The sequence below is a fragment of the Botryllus schlosseri genome, chromosome 5, assembly GCF_051294905.1.
Source record: "Botryllus schlosseri isolate E-star chromosome 5, Bs_hap1, whole genome shotgun sequence".
Classification (NCBI taxonomy): Eukaryota; Metazoa; Chordata; class Ascidiacea; order Stolidobranchia; family Styelidae; genus Botryllus; species Botryllus schlosseri.
The window spans coordinates 18,660,221-18,672,816 of record NC_137240.1 but is presented as its reverse complement, the minus strand read 5'-3'; positions in this window follow the sequence as shown (position 1 = coordinate 18,672,816).

Genomic DNA, 12,596 nt, shown 5'->3' with positions numbered 1-12,596 from the left:
AATTTGTGTGGCCGTGGACTAGGGATGTTATAAAAAAACTTGTCCTTCAGATTTCATTGGCTACTTGATAAAATTGTTCGGTTGGTTTATAAAAAGCTGTACACTAAATTTGGTTCCATTCAAGCCAGTAGAAGCGAGATTCGTGCAGTAGAAAGTTTTGAATTTATCATTAAAAAACAAAAAATAAAATTTCAATATTTTTCTGCCGATCACATAAAATTGTTAGGCTATCAGTAGAGATGATGCACACCAAATTTGGCTCAATTCCAACCACTAGAAGCGAAGTTATTGCAGTAGAAAAATTTCTAATTCCATAATTTTATAATAAATAAGTAAAGAGTTAGTCACCGAAAATACTATTTTATTCAAATCCAAATCCATGCTCCGGTCCATGCTCCCTAGCACAGAACTTGGAATCGTGTGCTCCTCAGGAAAGAAATTTTATTCTGGTACGTTTGGGAAATTCCAATATCTTACTACTATACCGACAATCTGATGGGAGGTCAGGAAGTTATATCATGCAACAAAATGACTACTAACAATCGGCCCACCCGCATAGGCAGCATCATTTATAACTTGCCCTAAATTTTTGAAAACACTTTCTACATCGACTCTACCTGTGAGTCTGATCACATGGGCTGAGAAAGGATAAGTATTTGATGGTAACATGTGAAAATACTATTATTAATGACGTAATTCATTCGTGAAACTGAGAAAATTTTCGCGTCTCGCGCGAGCTTAACCACCACCGGTTACTGTTCATCACATCACCACTAGTGATTTCGATGCGTATAGTAAGACTGTATGAAAAAGCATATTAGTCCGGAGGTAACCGGAAATGGACATGGACAGTTTCACCTGGGTATTTGGTGTCCAGTTAGCTCATTGCGACTATATGTCCCGGAATGCGGCCGAAGGCTACATAAGTAATCGAAATCCGGTCTTGAATAGCAAAAAGGTTGCCCACCCCTGTAGTCCTACATTTCCGTGAAGTAATTCAATAGATCATCATATTATTGAACTACGATGGACAGCGGGCGTTGAAATAGAATGCGTAAAGAGAGCTGAAAGACGGATGAAGAGATTTTTGTCAAAACATCAGTAAAAATTATATATGGTCACCATGCCGCATAACATTGAAGCTAACGGTATTATCTCTGCATGGTTATAAAACGGTTGTGTGTTTTGCAGTGACGTAACCATAGAGATCGGCTATATATCGTCGCTATAGTATAGGTACTGCATGAAATACTACGACGTTGATAGTTATAACAAATTTCCGTTCAGGGAAAGGATCAGCAGTGAGCTAGACTGAAATTCATGATCAGCATGCATGCAGTGTCCTCCCTCTGGTGTTGGTCGAGTGGTCCACTACCGTGTATTGAGTTGGACTGTTTCGTTTACTGGGTATGAACAAGGGATGCACGAATTCCACAAACACTAATATGTCGAAATGCTATTTGCGAATACTGTTGCATAAGTGAGCTTAGCCATTCAATTGTGATGATATGTGAATGTTTTGTCCCTATCACATCTCATGCCATTACTTGCAAAATCCGTAACAGAATTTTTCATTTCATGCCTAGCCGGTGCTAGTGGCATCGTAATTAGAGGTCGACCGATATTGATTTTTACAGGCCGATACCGATACCGATATTTCGACGCTCACAAGGCCGATAACCGATATCATAGGCCGATATTAATATGGAAGGAGCAGAGAACTATTTCGCCAAAAATATTATATATTAGGCAAGGTGGCACTTGTTCATGCCACAGAAAGGTGAACAACAAACGAGAAAACTGAAATCGAAAAGACTTATTGCTTAATTGTGAACATTCGTTGAAATTTGGGATAACCCGAAAATCAAAACATGATGCAGAATTGCAGATCAGTTCAGAAAAGGTAGATTGTAGTTAGATATAAAATATCGGCCGCGATATCGGCCTAGATTGGCCGATACCGATATTCGAGAAAGTTTCAAATATCGGCGCCGATAATCGGCCAAGCCGATAATCGGTCGACCTCTAATCGTAATGCAATAATGCCTTCATCCCATACATCTTTGGTATATCCGCCCCTATGTTTTTAAAGCGTATTATATGATTTAACCGCTGGTTTAATAAACTATTGCTAATTACTACACAATGTGTTACTATGACGAGCTATACTTGAAAGTTGGGTCGCCGATACCAACGCTTCATCGAAAAAAACTCTGGCAAGCTTTGCTTGTATTTATGTCGACCAGGATTTGCTAATGACCATGGCAAACTTGATTTCATGGTGCCACGAAAATGAAATGTGACCAATCCTCCCCCTATCTTCTAATGAAAACAATTCATAATATACAACATCCGGTAGTTGTAGTTAATTATTTCGTAAATGTGTATATGCAAAGAATAGGATCTGGCCACTTCCACTGCGCAGTCATTATACGTCGACACCAATGTTCCCTCTAATTTTTGACGGGTCTGCGCACACTCACCAACTCACTGCGCAGAACCTTGGACAACAATGCGTAACGACTAAAAAAAGGTCGTCGCTTCGGATTTTCTGTGCGCAACTTAGTTATTCAGTGCGTGGAGACCGTGTCAGCTCTGCGCATTTGCGCACGTGCGCAGCTTCGAGGCAACATTGGTCGACACGGATCCAGGGCTGTGGAGTCGGTAAATTTGACCACCGACTTCAACTCCGACTCCGATTCCAAACATTTTCAATAGACCGACTTCGACTCCAGATTCTTTAGACATACCGATTCCGACTCCGACTATATTCCTCAAAAAACTCCGATTCCGACTCCAAAATTATTGTAAATTTACCTCGAAAATTCTATGCCATAGTGACGGTTAAATAACACTGGCCAACAAATTTCCCGAGTGTCAAAGATATTTTAATGGTTTCTAGGTATGTTTGGGCTGCATGGTCCGAAAATGTCACTGGTTTCTATGAATTGGCTCTGCTTTTTGAGATATCGATATTTTTGATTAATTCACTTAATATTCACTTTATTGAACCTTCGTAAGTAAAATACTGGGAATTACGCAGATTCAGAATCTTCTCGGCGATCTGTGCCACACTCGGAGGAAGTACCTGACTCAAAGAAAAAAATTGCCCTCGAACTGGAGCTTGAATGACATTTACCGTCCACGAGAGAAAGAATTACTTCCGTATTTTAGCCAAAAACTTTTTTACTGAAAAGACATCGAAGGGCTTTTACTGAAAATGGAGGCATATTGATTGATTAGCGGGCTTTGGACTGCTCACTAACTGAACTTTGAGCGTTACTGAACGTATTAGTGTTTGGGCTTTGACGGCACCTGTTTTTGATTTACAGAAATATGATGTTTACCATTAATATCGCTCCATTTGTATAATTTTTACTTGATTTTCACATGAAACAGAACTCGCGTATAGAAGGCTCTCTGTGTTAGCGATTGCGTCTTCAACGATATCGCTTCAGAAAAAGAACAATACTGTATGCACAATTGCACACACTTGAAGAGACATGCGTGAACCAGTGTTGGGATGACTCGACAAACTCGAGTCAACTTTTTCGTATGACTTGACTTGGCTCGGAGCTTCAAAAATGTGCATTGACTCGTGACTCGGAGCAAAATTTACGAGTCAATTTCAAGTCATCAAGTAAACGATGTCGATTAAATCACTGTATATTGTGTAGGTTCGGATTGTTCGAGATACACCAGTGTGACTAGTGAGAGCAACCACTCATTCACTGATTCGACGTTACACTATCCTCCATTGGTAGATCACAAATAAATTGACCGCAAACTAAACGATCACAGCTTGCGTCGTCGAAGTTTTAGTAGAAGATAAATCTCAATAGCAATGTATCTCTGTTTCTTAAACGGCTCAATGCTTACTTTACGCTGTGCTCACATTTACCAACCCTCGTGTATGATTTAAATCGAACAAATATAGTTTATGCGTTTATATTCACACGGATGTGTAGATGGGTAGTGTATTAGAATATTGTACCAATCAATTTGTTTAAACTTCACGAAGCTTCGTATTCGGTCCTATATTTTGGTTGATGATAACTGACTGTAGCATGGATCTGTATACAGTTACTCAGGTTTTTTATTAGCAGTTCTACGTGTGCGTGAGGGATACAACGTCTTTTTGCATGTATATTTACCTAGATATTCGTTATTTGATACAAGATAAATGATCAATTATTCTGTCTTTCACACAGCAAGCAAAATATAATGACTTTGAATCATCACTCACACTTCGAAAATTTAATTTGACTTGAATTGTGACTTGAATCGTGACTTGACTTGACTTGACTTGACTCGACTTGACTCGATTCACCTCCAAAAAATGGGTGACTTGACTTGACTCGAGTCAACTTTGAAAATCGATTTGAGTACTTTTCCAAACGAATATGTGGAATATCTCAAAGAATAGGCTCTATTCGAAAAAACTAATGTCATTTTCAGATTCAGCGACATAAGAATGCCCTGAAACCGTAGTATACAAAGAACATTTTACCCATATCACAATTGGCGTATTTTTATTACTTTTCGAACCGAAAATATTGAATATGTAAAAAATCGAGCTAATTCAGAAAAAGTGATATCAATATTGGATTCAGCGACCTAAAAATACCCTAAAACTGTTGAAACATTTTTGGCCCAGAAATGTGTGCTGACCAGTGGCGGCTCGGCCTATAGGGCAACTGGGGCATCACCCCACCTAAAATTCTGTTCAATAACAATTATTTACCAGATATAGACGCAAAGCAATCAATATACGCCGAAATCACAGCGAAAATCGCATTCTTCTTGTGCCTTCGCTTGTAAATGCCCAATTGCCCATATATAGCGAAGTGTCTGCGAAAATCGAATTGTCTTCTGTTTGTTTGTTTGAGGTAATCATGGTGTCTGTCGACTACTATGGTCATTTACACCAGGCCGATATTCTTCATTTTTATTCCGCAACTGCCGACTTATAGCACGGCCCACTTCTAGGCTGTTTGTAAGACACCGCTTAGGCGGATGAGGTGGCGAGGAGGACAATTGTCTTCTGTGTTTTCGCTTTGTGAATGCCTATAGCCGGGGCATGCCCCGGCAGCGACCATTACAAGCTTTCACTGTCTGTTCTCTCAAAGCCGCGCACAATTAGGAAACGGTGATTTACTCTCTCCTATTCATAGAATTACCGAGTAAGTGGGGCAACTTTGCTTAGTTGCCCCTAAGGTGTGATGTAACAATCGTATCTATATCCGAACTCGGTTTCCGTCATATGCGTTTAATCGACCGTTGCTGGTATAGGTCGATTTTGATGTTGTTTCGCACAATGTTATTTCTTGAAACTTGGTATGTTATGTCGTGATGGTGGTATTTAACACTCCTTCAAGTTTCAGGGTTGCTGCTTAATGATTAGGGTAGTAGTTTCGTTTCCGAAGTGCAGTCTGTGCTGATCCGTCATGTACAGCAATCAGATTTTACGTAAAAGTCGCTATTGGTCTCCATTGATTTTGACGATGTTCCTTACCGAGCTCGGTCATGAGATTTGGCACGGTAGGTAAGTCTTAATATTAGAATCGACCGCTGTAACAAGTTTCAAGTTTGTCACTAAACTATGTGGGTGATAATTTCGTTTCCTAAGTCGGGTGAAAGCAGACTAGTCATATATCGCTAACAGATTTTACGAAAAAGCTCTATTGGTCTATTCTGATATTATCGATGCTCCATACCTAACCTAGCTCTGTCGTGAGCTTATGCACGGTGTGTCTTGATTTTAGTGTCGAACGCGTTGCCAAGTGTCAAACGTTGACACTCAATGATTGGGGTAGGTATTTCCGTTTTCAAGGTGGAGTATGGTAGAGATGTGCGCTGATCTGATACTTAGGCCTACCTATATCATTGCGGATTTCACGCAAAAGCCGGCGTCGGTCTGTGCTAATTTATTCTGCGTTCCATAAAGGGATCGGTGATGATATTTCCAATGATCTAATTCGCTGTTAGTGTGTCTGTATTGATTTCGACAGTGTACCATGAATGGGTAATGAGATTGCGTATGCTACTTCTCGATGATGTCATGTAACAGTGTACTAAGTTTACAGCTTTCATTCACGTATTTATTCGCTAATATATTTTCCAACGGCGATTTCGCAGCAGCCTTATAGACAGAAAGCCGTAGGCCTTTGTGTTGTGTCACAGTGTCATGACCAAAATCTCCTATGTTGTTCGGAGACCGAATTTCTGAGGCTGCTATCCTTAGTATTTCAAAGGCCATTTAAAATGATGTTTAGGATTCAATATGACTGGCCCAATCTGTGCGATAACAATTGCGTATGTGTCCGAACTCGTTGACCTTTCCAGTTAGGCTTACGCAATCTCTCGAGTTCTAATCATTTCTGCAGATAACTAGTCATGTCAACTGTTGTGGCGTCATGTTGGGAAAAAGTGGCTTGCAGCCCTTGCCCCACAACCCGATATTGTCACGAGTCGCCACTGGTGTTGACCAGCGTAATCTTCACATACCTATTAAACATATGCCTATGCAAACATATTATTCACGATGACACTCGAAATTTTCACCATGTCATTAACATGTAGCTGTTTATTCCGAAATATTCTTCCTTTTTTGTCATGTTATAGTTTTTTTTTTTTAACTTGGACATTTGGACAAGCCACGGATACTCTAACACAGGGATGGACACACTACGGCCCGCAACACTGTTCTGTGCGGTCCGCGAGAGTCTAAAGAAACTTATTAAAAATATAGATAAGATGTGTACTAAAATCGACTAATACAGGGACTTGAATAAACGTTTTCTTAGTATATTTCACCATGATAGTTCAAAGGCAGTGGTTCTCAAACTGGGGTGCGCGCCCCCCTTGGGGGCGTGAAAGCATCTGAAGGGGGACGCGAAGCTGAGATCAAGTGAAAAATGTTTTCGCGTTCCGCGCGATTTAAACCCGATTCCTGATTATTGCTCTGTATTTAGTCTGAATTTCATATTAAAAAATCTCTCATCCACACTCGTAACCTTCCATGTCACCAAACTATCCGTTAGGTTTGCAGGCATCCTGGTTGCGTTGTGTGATATGACGATAAGGGGGGCGAGAAATCTTTCAACGTCATAAGGAGGAGGGCCTGTCTTAAATAGTTTGAGAACCACTGTTCTAAGGTAAATACTTTCTACATTACTGTTCAGTGTTCATGTTCAATTTCCGGAGCGATCATCTCAAGGCCCACGCAGTTTGAAATGTTTCAACTGCTAAACATCACAGAAATCCTAAACGACATTTACATAATTCGGATTACGAGTGTGATTTCAGATTTGCCACTACAGTTTTAATTATTTTATTTTAGATGTGCTGATAAAAACGATTCGCGCGTGTCTTAAGTAGATTCATTTTCTGTATACATAGAATTAGGGTATTTATATTTTATATACAAATAGTAGAAGCGTGTTTGCAGCTAACATGGTTATGATGCTGTCAGCATTGTGTGTCCTGGAACTGAACCAAAAGAGAAAATAGTAAATCTATGAACAGATCGTTGCTCACAGATTTAAATTTCAATCCTATTCTAACAATCGGGACAACAGACTTTCATCTCTATAGTTTTGACAAATTGGTTATTGAGGTCGACCAGCCTATGAAATCCCGCCACTGTTTCTGGCGCGTGTACGATATCATCAAAGCAGTGTTTGGTTTGTTTTAAATGACCATATATATTATCTCCATCTCCTCGCTATATAATAAAATAGCAATATTGGGTTTTGGTTTATAATCTCAATTTTATATAGTGCGGCCAGCGAATGCATTCAGATGTTGAATGCGACCCGCGAGCTCAAAAGTCTGCCCATCCCCGCTCTAACATGTATGAGTGATTCAAACATGATATATCCCATCCTGTATGATTAAAATGTTGATAAAAACCATATAAGTGTAGCTCTTGTGTATAAGTCATTAAGTCAGCCAGTAATATGTAGATGTACAAATTTTCTCATTACACACTACTGATGTGAAGCACACACTCTATCACTACCGATAAACGATGGTCAGAAACGAAATTTAGGGAGTATAGTCAAATAGCTGTCCTGGGTCATTTGTTCGACCCAAGCGGCTGAACTACTTACTAGAATATTTTTTATTTTGTCAAGTGGGAAGCAACGTTGGTTATATTTTCATCAATTTTACAAGTGATGTCGTCACTTACAAGACCAAACGATGTATTCACTCTTTCATGATATTATGATATTATGGTACTGCATCAGTAAGTTTGTGTTGGTCGCAATTTGGTTGAAATTTTATTTCTCTATGTAATTGAATTAAAATTTGCAGTAAATGTCCAATTTTATCTATACCATTACTAATAACAGTTAGTGTTGATACATACATATCCTCTTTTATTTATTATTAGTAATTTTAGGAGAACTTTGAAATCACTTGTTTTCATATAGTAGTTGGAGTCAGAGTCGCAGTGAGGATCATTTTAATGAACTCCGACTCCGACTCCACAGCCCTACGGACCTTCCCTTCTTACGCAATTAACTGCTGCTTCCGCCACACATTAAGGCCATTTATGAGAGAGACTTCGAAATAATGAGCATCATCGCTCTAAAGACCTCTCAGAAAACTCCGTAACAAGATGAAGGTCATCTTTGAAACTCAATTAAAATATTTTTTCGTGTCGTCAGGTTTTTAGATATTGCCAAAAGCAAACACGATATCAATTTGCTAACAATGATGTACAGCAGTGGTTCTTGGCCTTGTCTCCAGCGCCCCCAAGGGGCGCTGGCGATTTTGAAGGGGGAGGAAACGCTCAGGGGGCGATATGGGGGGCGCTAGGATCAGGGGGCAATATGGGGGGGCTTTGAAGAAAAATGGCTTCGCAGTAGATGATGTAGTAGTAATACATATCCGTGATGATTATTCAGAGCTAATTAACGTTCCACAAAACATGTCAAATCTTCACATTTTTGGTCGCGCTACGCGACGATGTTTGCTACATATGATTTCATAAATGTAGTGCGTTATTATATTGCATGTACAATGAATTGCGCGTACTTTTAGATCGCCAATTTCCCGTTAAAACACTGCCGTCAAGCTTGCTAAGATTATTTTCAACAAAATGTTTCGAACGAGGTGTTATATCCTGCAGCGCACAGCGTATGGAAATCGAAGGAGGAACTGTATATCACTTTTGAGAGTGAGATCCCCTTGTACATAAAATATGTTTTGAAGCTTTGTGCACAAAATGAATAACTAAATGTACTTGTATTTGAGAGCTTTAAATTTAAATCGTCAGAATATTTCTTCATCGTATCATAAAGGACGATACTAAATCTAGTGTTGTGGTTCACAACCTAACATGAACGTTATATGATATGAGTTGCTTTGTTTGGAATTCATTCATGTTAAAATGTGCTTACTTTGATTTATTACGTTTAGGCGTTTCAATATCTTGACTATATAGCGTACAAGAGGTAACACAATAACAAGATATAACGAAGTAATTGTACCAACGGGCACGCCTGAATATGTTTAATTATTAGGGCAAGTTTTGTTGCAGTCAAATCCGTGTAAAGTTGTATTTATTTTTCACAAAATTTGCACTAAAAATTGAATTTATGGACAATTCCCTTGAAATTATTAGGTTATGAGATGCTCAATCGATCGGTATCCTAGGCACTGTAGCAGAACTCAGCGTTAGCGACTTCAACAAAGTCAATTGCCTGAAAAAATTTACCCAGTGAAAATATAATTTTCGTCGGTCTAGCCCAGGGAGGACAAACTGAACTTGAGTCGCAGGCCGGATTCATAGCTTTAGATCGCTCGCGGGCCGGATTCGTCAAATTATTCTAAAATGTTACCTCAAAATCCATTCGCTGGTTTTTCACTTGAATACCGTATTATCAAGCCTATACATGTGATATTGCATTACATTAAATTACTATTAAGGGGCTCAATTCTAGCTACACTTATATTCGCAAACAATGGAATTGACAAAACTAGGATGATTGGCCTGTTGAATATCTATGCTTCCTTTGTTTTAGTTGTCATCTGGGGTTAGCCCTGGGTATGCTTGTGAAAAATGCAAGAGGCGCAACTGTAAACGCGGACGTTTGAATTTGTTTCATCGGGATCGCGATCCAGGTTTCTATGGAGGCCAGGAACCTTATGAGCCAAAACGGATAAAGCAGTGTGACATCAAATATTTGAATCATATTTCGTGAATATTTTATTTTCCATGTAACATGCGTACAACCTGCGTACATGCGACTTGGTTCCTGATTGTGACTAGAGTGAAACCATAACACCGCTATTGGGTGGTTATAATATTGCGTATGAACGTGCTCGACATTTACTGTCTTGAAGGATTAATTGATGGAAGTATTTCTTCCTAAGAATCTAAGCATTTGTTTGATATGTGATGAATGAATACAACTATTTTTTCATTTCCTTCAAATTGCTCCACAGGCCGGATGGCGGGCCGTATCTTTGACCCCCTGGTCTAGCCTGAATGTACCTCAAATAATCAGAAAGGACATCAAATTTAAACGACAGTGACATAATCAAGGGATATATTTACGTATAGTGCCAAATATTCCAGTAAAAAGTTAGTTGCATGAAAAATTGAAAAACTTGCAAAATATTTCATGAAAAGTCGAAAAAATTTGCAAGAAGTGGCACGAAAAAAACGGAGAAAAGTTGCAAAAACTTGCACTATAAGATCCCTCCAAACACCTTAAAACAGCATTCTACATAACTTACGAGTATTTAGGAAGGTACCGGAAGCAGTAAAAAAAGTTACAAAAGTTGCAAAAACTTACCCTAGTAATTATTAATTAAGTCGCCTTCATTTTCCAATTCCGCAGCTCACTCAGCGCTACTGGTAAATACGATTACGTGGACTGAGAAGATAAAAAGTTAAAAGCGACATATATATGCAATTACCACCTATTCATTCATGCATTATTGAAAATTTCTTGCGCCTAGGGCGACCAGGCCACGCATACTTTGCTGACTATCGAAATCACGCGACGGGCTTCTTGGGGCGAAACCTCCAGAAGTTTGGTTTATCACGCTGCGGGTGCGCAAGACAATCGTTTTTAGGGGGGCTCACGAAGTGCTGTAATGGCCCTCCCTCTTACCCATTGACTTTATTACAGTCGTAGCAATACGGGGGGGGGGGGGCGCTTTTTGCGTCAAGACATTGGTAGTTTTACAGTGCAGTTTCAATGACTTCGTATCTTCATTCGCTTGCAAGCACTTCAATCGTTCACTTTCATTCTTCAGTCACAGACTCGCTCGCGTGCATCCAACGGGTCTCTGGTGTCGACTTCCTACAGCGCGGCTTACTGTGTGTCAGAGCTTTTGAAGACACTGTTAGTACAGCGGGATCAGCGATGGGGAACCCAGATAACCATTTGTTGTTAAGCAAAGTTTTGAATGTTCGCATTATAACTGACGGTAACCCCTGATGAGTGTCAGCTTCGAAAAGGTCCGGGTACTGAATATGAATATATTACATCTGTAATTTGTCTGCTGAACAACGTGATCATGGGAATTCAAGCGTCACCTGAACCCTCGTTGGAGAAACATCGGTGCTCTAGCATATTCCAGAAATGCAACAGCTACCACCAATGTTCCCTCTATGCCAGAGGTCTCAAACACGCGGCCCGCGAGATCATTTTGTGCGGCCCGCGAAGGCATTTTTGAATTTCAAGTATTCGACAATATATTCAAGTATCATATATCTTTTTTAGATTTAAGAACTAAAAGTTCACTCTAAAACTACTACAAAAACAGGAAATCTAAACAATTACTTAACTATCACATCACTTCTAAAATCTACCTGCGGTGGAAGATCGCCATTTCGTCACATTTAAGGTTCATGATGATAAAACATGACCCGTCGATGATTCGTGACTGAAAATCGTGATTTTATTTGGTGCCACTTTCTATTTTGGATTAACTGGGTGATAAACTGAAAATTATCGAGTTGAGTCGGGTCAAAAGTTGAAATCAGAGAAGGACTTGCGTCCCGGAATAGTGACTTGGTAATCCTACGGACGCAACAATCTATGACACTGCCATGGGAATAGTGATATTTCAAAAGCCCGTAGCTTGCGTTGCCCAGGTCTGTATGGAAAACATTGGCATTCTGTGGCCCCCGTGACGTATATTTGGTTACATCCTTGGTGTTGTTTGTTCGCTTTATCCATGTTATTATCGGGAGCGAGAGAGGTAGTGGTACGTTCCACAGCTGTACCACCACTGGATTCTTCGGCGATTCGTCATTTCTATTCCAGGGGTTCTTTACTAGGGGTCCGTAGCCCCTTCGTGGTACGAAGCACCACATCAGGGGGTACGAGATGCATTGTGGAAATAGGCCTATATTCTGTGGAATATTTTCTGAGCCAATTTATTCAACTGGAAAATATTCTTCGCGCTACTCGCGATTTCATGTGAATGGGCTTTCTGATTTTTATATAGGTACCATCAGAAATTGTGTTGAAATTATACAGGGGGCACGGGAAATCTATTTTATCCAAATATTTGAAAAAATTTTCGTGCCAATAATAGTAAATTACATTTTATCACGATATTTGTGG